We start from the raw sequence: 7,483 nt of genomic DNA, 5'->3' as shown, positions 1-7,483 counted from the left end.
CTCACAGTGAGACTCCAGGAAACACTTTCTAATTTGTTTGGTAGCCTCGAACTCAATCTCAGGGTCTTACTTTTATTTATCTAGTTTTTTTAGGAATTCCTCGAGAGCCGAGACAACACCCCCCCCCCCCCCCCCCCCCCCAATCTGCTGATAAAGACGTGATTTAGACTCTGTTCGCTAAGCTGTGCACAAGATCACACACGGTGAACTGCAATCAGCTGCTTCCTTCATACTGTGTCGTATACTACAACTCATTCACAAGATCCTGACCTTTGACCACTTTTCTCCTCCAAGTACTTACTGCACACACACACACACACACACACACACACACACACACACACACAGTGCTCACTCTGCTGTCATGTGTGTCTGAGCAGAGTCATCACAGGTTGATCTCCCTACAAAGTGACCAGAAGGACTCGTAGAGAACATAAAGAGAGAAGTTACAGTTTTATTTTCCCTGACTGCCTCCAGCTGCATGTCTCGTGCAGTTACTGTTTGCTTGTCTGTGTGTGTCTGTGTGTGTGTGTGTGTGTCTGTGTGTGTCTGTGTGTGTGTGTGTGTGTGTCCTGAGGTGGTTCATTCATGGTAATTAACGCCACTAGAATAACAGCCTGTGGAAACAAGTTGTTCTGCTCTCCTGGGTGTGTGAGGAGTCGAGTTTCAGGAAGGTAACTCTGGAATCCTTCCACACCTTGAGCACACGAGTGACACACACACACACACACACACACACACACACACACACACACACACACACACACACACACACACACAGGCCCTGAGACGCCGTCTTTGCTGCATTGCTGATTTAAAGTGAAACTAGTGATCAGACTCTGCTCACATATAGATATAATGATTGTGTGCTCAGAAGCATTTTGAGGTTTCAGCGAAGCTGACGGATAAGTCTGAGGAAAGAGGTCAGAGACGGGAAGGGAAGCTCAGGAATCCTGGTCTGCAGGAATGTTGCCGACTCGGCAAATATTTAAGCACAGCGTTGGCAGGCTTCCTTCGAGAGCGCCGGACTGTTCAGAGAACCACAATGTTTTAAGGCCCCGACGCTCCGAAAGGCCAAAAACTAGAGCCAACGCAGAGCGGCGATCTGCTGGGTGTGTCAGAGGCTTTTCATTCTATGCTTCTAGATTTCTCCGGACACTGCCGGACCACCATCGGTACATTTAATGACTGCATCAGTACATTTTCTGACCACTTTCATAAAACTCGACGACCAGACTCTGCACGACTCTACCGCTCCTCATAGTGTTAGATGAAGAGTCGGTACTCTTTTCAGTTGGTTAAATAAAGAGAGACATGTCCACTGTTGTCCTTCCTTAAATGAACTTTATGAACTTTCTCATTCTGTTATTTTATGTCCGTCTTTAGTTTTGCTCCCTCACTACTAACAGCCTCCCTGCACGAGGCTCGTGGAACGGGACCTTCACCCTTCAATAATCCAAACCAGTCGAACATGGATACACAGAAATACATTCTGCTGTCTGTGCTTTGGGTAACGCCGGACAGGCAGGAAATAGCACCGAGACACAGCGTAATGTTATTTAATTTTAGCTTATGTTTTTTTTTTGTTAGTATGGAGCCACGTGAGCTCAGAGAGAGAGAGAGAGAGAGAGAGAGCAGCTTTTAAAGATGTGAGTCATGCCGTCACAGGCAAGAGGACAACTGTGCTGGTGGAGGTGTGAAGTGGTTTGTATGTAGAGGAGGAGGAATCTAAGGTCACTATCAAGCCCCCCCCCCCTCCGTGCCCCCCCCCCCTGTACCAGGCTGTTCCTCTGTAATAGCCTGAGATGTCAGAGACCATTTGTCTTGTGCATCGCTCATGCGCTGCACACGCTCGTTCTTGTCGCCCTGCAAACCCAGCGCAGACCTACTTTAGCATGCTCGCTGAAATAGAGGTCTTCTTTGTTCAATACATCAACCACACACACACACACACACACACACACACACACACACACACACACACACACACACACACACACACAGAGTGGTGTGTGTGTGTGTGACTATTTTCTTTCCCTCAAGCTCGCTCTGTTTTACAAAAACATATACACATATACTTCTTTTTCTCCGTCTCTCGCTCGTACGACCGGCTTTAAAAATCTATTTTCATCGATTAATAAAATCCACAGATTAAATATGAAATGAAATATAACAATAGGCTACATTCCCTTTCCCTCCAATCCATTCAGATCAGTTTGTCTTTTGTGTTTCTGTGAGCAGGCGTTCACTGCAGTCTGAAGAGGCATCTCATTGGCCCTTCCATGTCAGCTGGTCGCAGGGTGGCCTCTGATTGGTTGACGGAGCAAAACAAGATGCGTCAGGAAGTTACAGTTTCACTGAAATGTGTTTGATTGATCCTTTATTTAAACCAGGTAATTAACCCATTGAGATGTCTTTGATGAGGGTGAGCACGCCACACGTGTACACGCGTCGTGGACGATGGCCTCGTGTGTAAAGCCAAGGAATTTATGTATCTAGTCCACTTCTGAGTACGTTTCTTAAAGTCCCATTTGACTCGTCTCTTTCCCTCCTCAAGTCCTGAATGATTAATAGTGAAAAGGTGATCTTACCCGTCTTAGCATCGGCTGGTGAAAGTGTTTTCACCTGGCTGCTAAGCGGGCAGTTAGTTACACTTTACATTGACATTAAGTTTTTACAACAACCTGAAACTGAAGACTGAGCCAGTGGACTTCTCTTCTCTTGTTATGTTCTCTTGTTGTTCTACGTTGATGTGAAAGCATCTACAGGCACAATGACTGGGACAGACCTGACCCTTTTCTACTTTTCAGGGTTTACATTAAACCAAGGATATTTTATTTGAGCTGGCTCAGGAAGGTGACGTGATGAAAAAAAAAACCCAGATTTGACTCTTGAAGTGAAGAAACTGATCTGCTAAAGGAAAAACAGTTTCTGATTCTTTGAGTTAATTTCCTCCTCCCGTCCGTTTGCCGTCCTCCTGCAGGGCTTCTGGATGTTCAGACCAAACCTTCAGGTGCTATAATCAACGTCGACACGATGAGATGATTTTACAAGAATCACAGACACAACTCTGGTACGATTTAGTGATTTCAGATGTGACACGTGATGACAGAAGGCTGAATGAGGACGGTTTGTCCCCAAAACAAACATTTTAAAATAATCCATCTCAGTGAAGAAAAAGGAGTCTGCTGTCTTTGATGTCATGTGACTTTGCTGGGGGTCAAAGTTAGTGCACAGCTCTCTGTCACTGACGTAACCTGTGTGTGTACCTGCATGAACGTCGGCAGATGCTGCCCTGTAAATCAGAACGTTCTGTCTGTTTATGGTTTGACACAGGGCAGAGCAGGACATGGCGACATTTGTGATTTCTGTGTTAAAATGACCTCCCCGCCGGCCCTCATGCAGCTCTGTGTACAGTGGTGAAGTTGGAGTCACGGAGAGAAATCATCGTCTCACAGAAAAGACGCGTGTTTATGCTGAGACGCCGGGGACAGCTGCTTGAAACCCCTGACAGGGTGACGATGTCAGGAGCTGGGTCAGCTGCCCGGCGCAGACCCCTCTGCACCCGTCCAGAGTGCAGACGAGGCCAGCAGCCTCACACGCAGTCATGCTGCTCAGTGCAGCAAACACACCAGTGGGGGAGGGGTGTGTGTGTGTGTGGTTGGTGGTCTGCAGGGATGAGGCGCGCTGAGCTGAGGAAAGTTGCACACTGAACTGAACATCGTGTACCAAACTGTTCTGTACCACTGCACGCTCGGTCTTGTACGTAGAAAGAAGTCGCACGATCGTCTGCACTGATTTTGTGCTCCTGCTTTTTCATTCAAAAGAACACAATGTTAAATGCAGTGATGTGTCACAAGGACGCATGCATGAGTACATGAAACATTGACCGCTGCTTTGTCAAAGGGGCATTCAGCAGCACTTACTCAGAGTCCTTTTTGTATCTGCTGAGAGTCGAACGTTAACACACACATGTGCATGCACAGTCGCAGGAAAGGCATGCGGGGCTGGAGAGGACGGGAGGGATTTTCCCATACTGCCTCTGCAGCGACTGCCCTAGATTCCAGCAAACGATTGTCTCGATTCAACCGGGCTATTATTAGAAGTGTATTACCAGGAGAGATGGATGGGAGGAGGGAGGAAGGAGAAGTGCAGAGGGGAAGAAAAAGTTAGCGAGAGAAAACAAAAGCACGTCTTGTTTCTCCTCCAGTTTGTGTCCTTGACTTCTCCTGAATATTCAACGCTCGCTCTCTTCTGCTTCCCATCAGACGTGAGCGTCTCGCTCTCTGTAAAACTCCACAGCTCAGACGACAGGCGGAAGTTTTCCCCCTCAGCTTCCAGTCTGACCAATCATCTGGCACGTTTACATCCTGGTCTTTGTTGTGGTTAGTTTTTAATCTGCGATAACAGGAGCGATGCTTTTTGACTCAACTTAACGGCAGAGATGATGGGAAACAAAATATTCCCATCATGCCCCATCCCAATGTAGAGCTAACATAGAGCGTGAAGAATGAATACACAGTTTATATCTGCCTGTCATGACTGAGAGCTCGCAGTCCACAGAACGACTCAGAGGACGATTTATTGTGGATCTTTTCAAACGTGTCCAAGGTGAAAACTCTGCCTGCGTGTTGTCTGATGATGTCAAGAGTGCTGATAAAGATATTAAGGCATCAAACCCACGACTTGGAATTGATGTACAGACGGTATTAAAGTCGAAGGTTTGTTAGAGTCAGTGGTTAATGATGCTTTATCAGGAGGGTCGCCGGTTCAAGTGAAGTTTGGGGTCTGGCAGCACTTCCTAAAGGGGATTAAAAAAAAGACAAAAACTTCAATAATACCAGGCAGAAACATCAGATCAGGAATGAAAACACACACAGTGTGTAACATTAATGATAAAGAGTCAATATGAGCCTCTGTTTCTCTTTGAATTCAGACTCACTGATGAGCTGTGTGGATGCATTTTATTGTTTAAAGCTGGTTTTACCGCACGGCGCTGAAGTGTTCCTGCATCATGAAGACACAGATGTGATGCTGTAGTTCAAACCAAACTATTTTTGATAGCATGGATAGAAAAGCAGAAGTCATAGTTCAGGTAATCTCTGCTTTTTAAATCTCTAATAATTGCAGACAAACTACCGAAAGTGTCTAAATTGCACGTTGAAGCCGGCGTGAAAGAAGAAAAACATCCCGCCTAGTTTGGAAGTATTTTCCTCGTAACACGTCGACAACAACACGGGGCTATTTTTGGATGTGCCTTTTCCTTCCCTCTCTTCCTCTCACCTCTCCCTCCCTCCTCTCGCGGGCCCACACATCCTTCTCATGGAGGAGATGAAGGAGAGAAGCTGGGTCACATCACTGTGCTCACGGCTGTGTGCTTTCTCCTCTCGCTCGCTCGCTCCCCATCTTCTTCTTCGTTCTCCTTCTTCGTCTTTAATTCCTCTCGCTGCTTTTTCCTCGTTTCAACACTCGTCTGTGTCGCCGTCTTCTCCCGTCTGCTCTGGTTCCCATGTGGGTTTATCAGAGAGAGAGAGAGAGAGAGAGAGGAAGAGATGACCTTGTAGAAGAGGGGATGTCTCTTCATGCTGTCATTGGCTATTACTTCAGCTCATCTGCTCTCTTATTCTGCTGCTCTCCTTCACATTACTTGCAGCCCAGTGAAGCTCCACAACAGAGGCGCTCTTGTCCCTCTGTGTCCTGTCGGTTCAGCTCTGTTGTGTTGAAGCAGGAGGCTGCTCACAGTCTGAGCTCGTCTCTCCTGCACACTGTCGTTAAACTGTGTTTTCTTCGTCTGACTTCACGGGGACTGGCTGGATGTTTTCCTGACCTCTGCTGTGTCGCGTACATCTGAACGTGTGACTGCTGGACTTTGGTCTGGAGAGCCTTTCAGTGTTTTTTTTCACAACGAGAGACGCCACATACACAATACTAAACCTCATTCATGTGTTTGAGCTGATTCAGTATGAAAACAAAGTGAAAGTTAGAAATAAAGAAGCTCGATTCCTCTCTGAGTGTGGATTCTTCTCCTGACGTCGTGTTTTTGGGAAGTTTAAAAGAGCAGAGTTTGTAAGTGTAAGAAGCCGGTTTAATGTGAGTCAACTGTCAGGTTGTTTTTATCCTTTCACAAAGCAGTGCAGTGGAAGTGTGGATGTTTAAATGGGTTCCCTCACACAGTGTGTTGAGATGAATGGGGACGCCTGTAGGATGATGAGCTGTGAGCTGTTTCAGACAGTCTGCAGGTGGACGATGTGCGAGCAGCACCGTCCTTTGGATTTGTCCGTTTAATCAACGCAGGCTGAAACTTTTTATCGTCATTTTCTAGATCGAAACAAATGACACTAAAGCGCTGCGACGAGACGCCTCCTCTGCACCCGGCTGGTCGAGCGAGGAGAGCGAGGAGAGCGAGGACAGGCGGTTTACTGAAGCCTCGCTGAAAAGCAGAAGGAGGACAAAACATTTGACCAGCGCTGAGTTCAAGCATTCACCATAAACAACAACAACTTCAACTGACGTGAACATTTGCTGCTGATGACAATAGTGTGTGTGTGTGTGTGTGTGTGTGTGTGTGTGTGTGTGTGTGTGTGTGTGTGTGTGTGTGTGTGTGTGTGTGTGTGTGTGTGTGTGTGTGTGTGTGTGTGTGTGTGTGTGTGTGTGTGTGTGTGTGTGTGTGTGTGTGTGTGTGTGTGTGTGTGTGTGTGTGTGTGTGTGTGTGTGTGTGTGTGTGTGTGTGTGTGTGTGTGTGTGTGTGTGTGTACACTGTAAGCCGCTTTCTGGAGAGTATCAGAAAATCACAACATGACAATGAAACGCTGCTCAGCAAGTTTGAAGAATCTCAAGAAGCCAAAGGTGGGAAAGAGAAATAAAACGTGATGTTAGATGGTGCAGCAAAGAGAAGGACACGCACGCACACACACACACACACACACACACACACACACACACACACACACACACACACACACACACACACACAGTCTGAGCGTGTGCGCTCACAGTAACGGCAGTGCAGACAGAACAGTCTGGAACCAAACAGAGCTGCATGTAGACCACACAGTCACTGTCCAAACGACGGTCAATTCTCTGAAAGGGAAGGTGTGAATGTTGCACTTCCTCCCCAGCAGCCTCTCTGGTACGTGGACGCTCTGTGGGCGGTCTGCCTGAGTCCACACCATACTGACTGAAAGAAATCTAAAGGCTCCTGAGTTTTTGGTGAAATGTCACGACCCTGGATGAAAGAAATGTTCCCGCCTCGTCTTTAGAAGCAGTTTAAAGAAGTGAAGATGTGACTGTGAGCGCACACGCTCAGACTGTGTGTGTGCGTGTGTGTTTGCGTGTGTTTGCGTGTGTGCGTGTGTGTGTGTGTGTTTGTACGAGGACGGAGCATCGTGTCTTTGCCCAAAGCTGCACGACTTGAATTTGTGTTTTGCATGATGAGATTTCTTCTTCTGCTCTCTCTCTCTCTCTCTCTCTCTCTCTCTCTCTC

The sequence above is a fragment of the Symphodus melops genome, assembly GCF_947650265.1.
Source record: "Symphodus melops genome assembly, chromosome: 21".
Lineage (NCBI taxonomy): Eukaryota > Metazoa > Chordata > Actinopteri > Labriformes > Labridae > Symphodus > Symphodus melops.
This window is presented reverse-complemented; position numbering follows the sequence as displayed.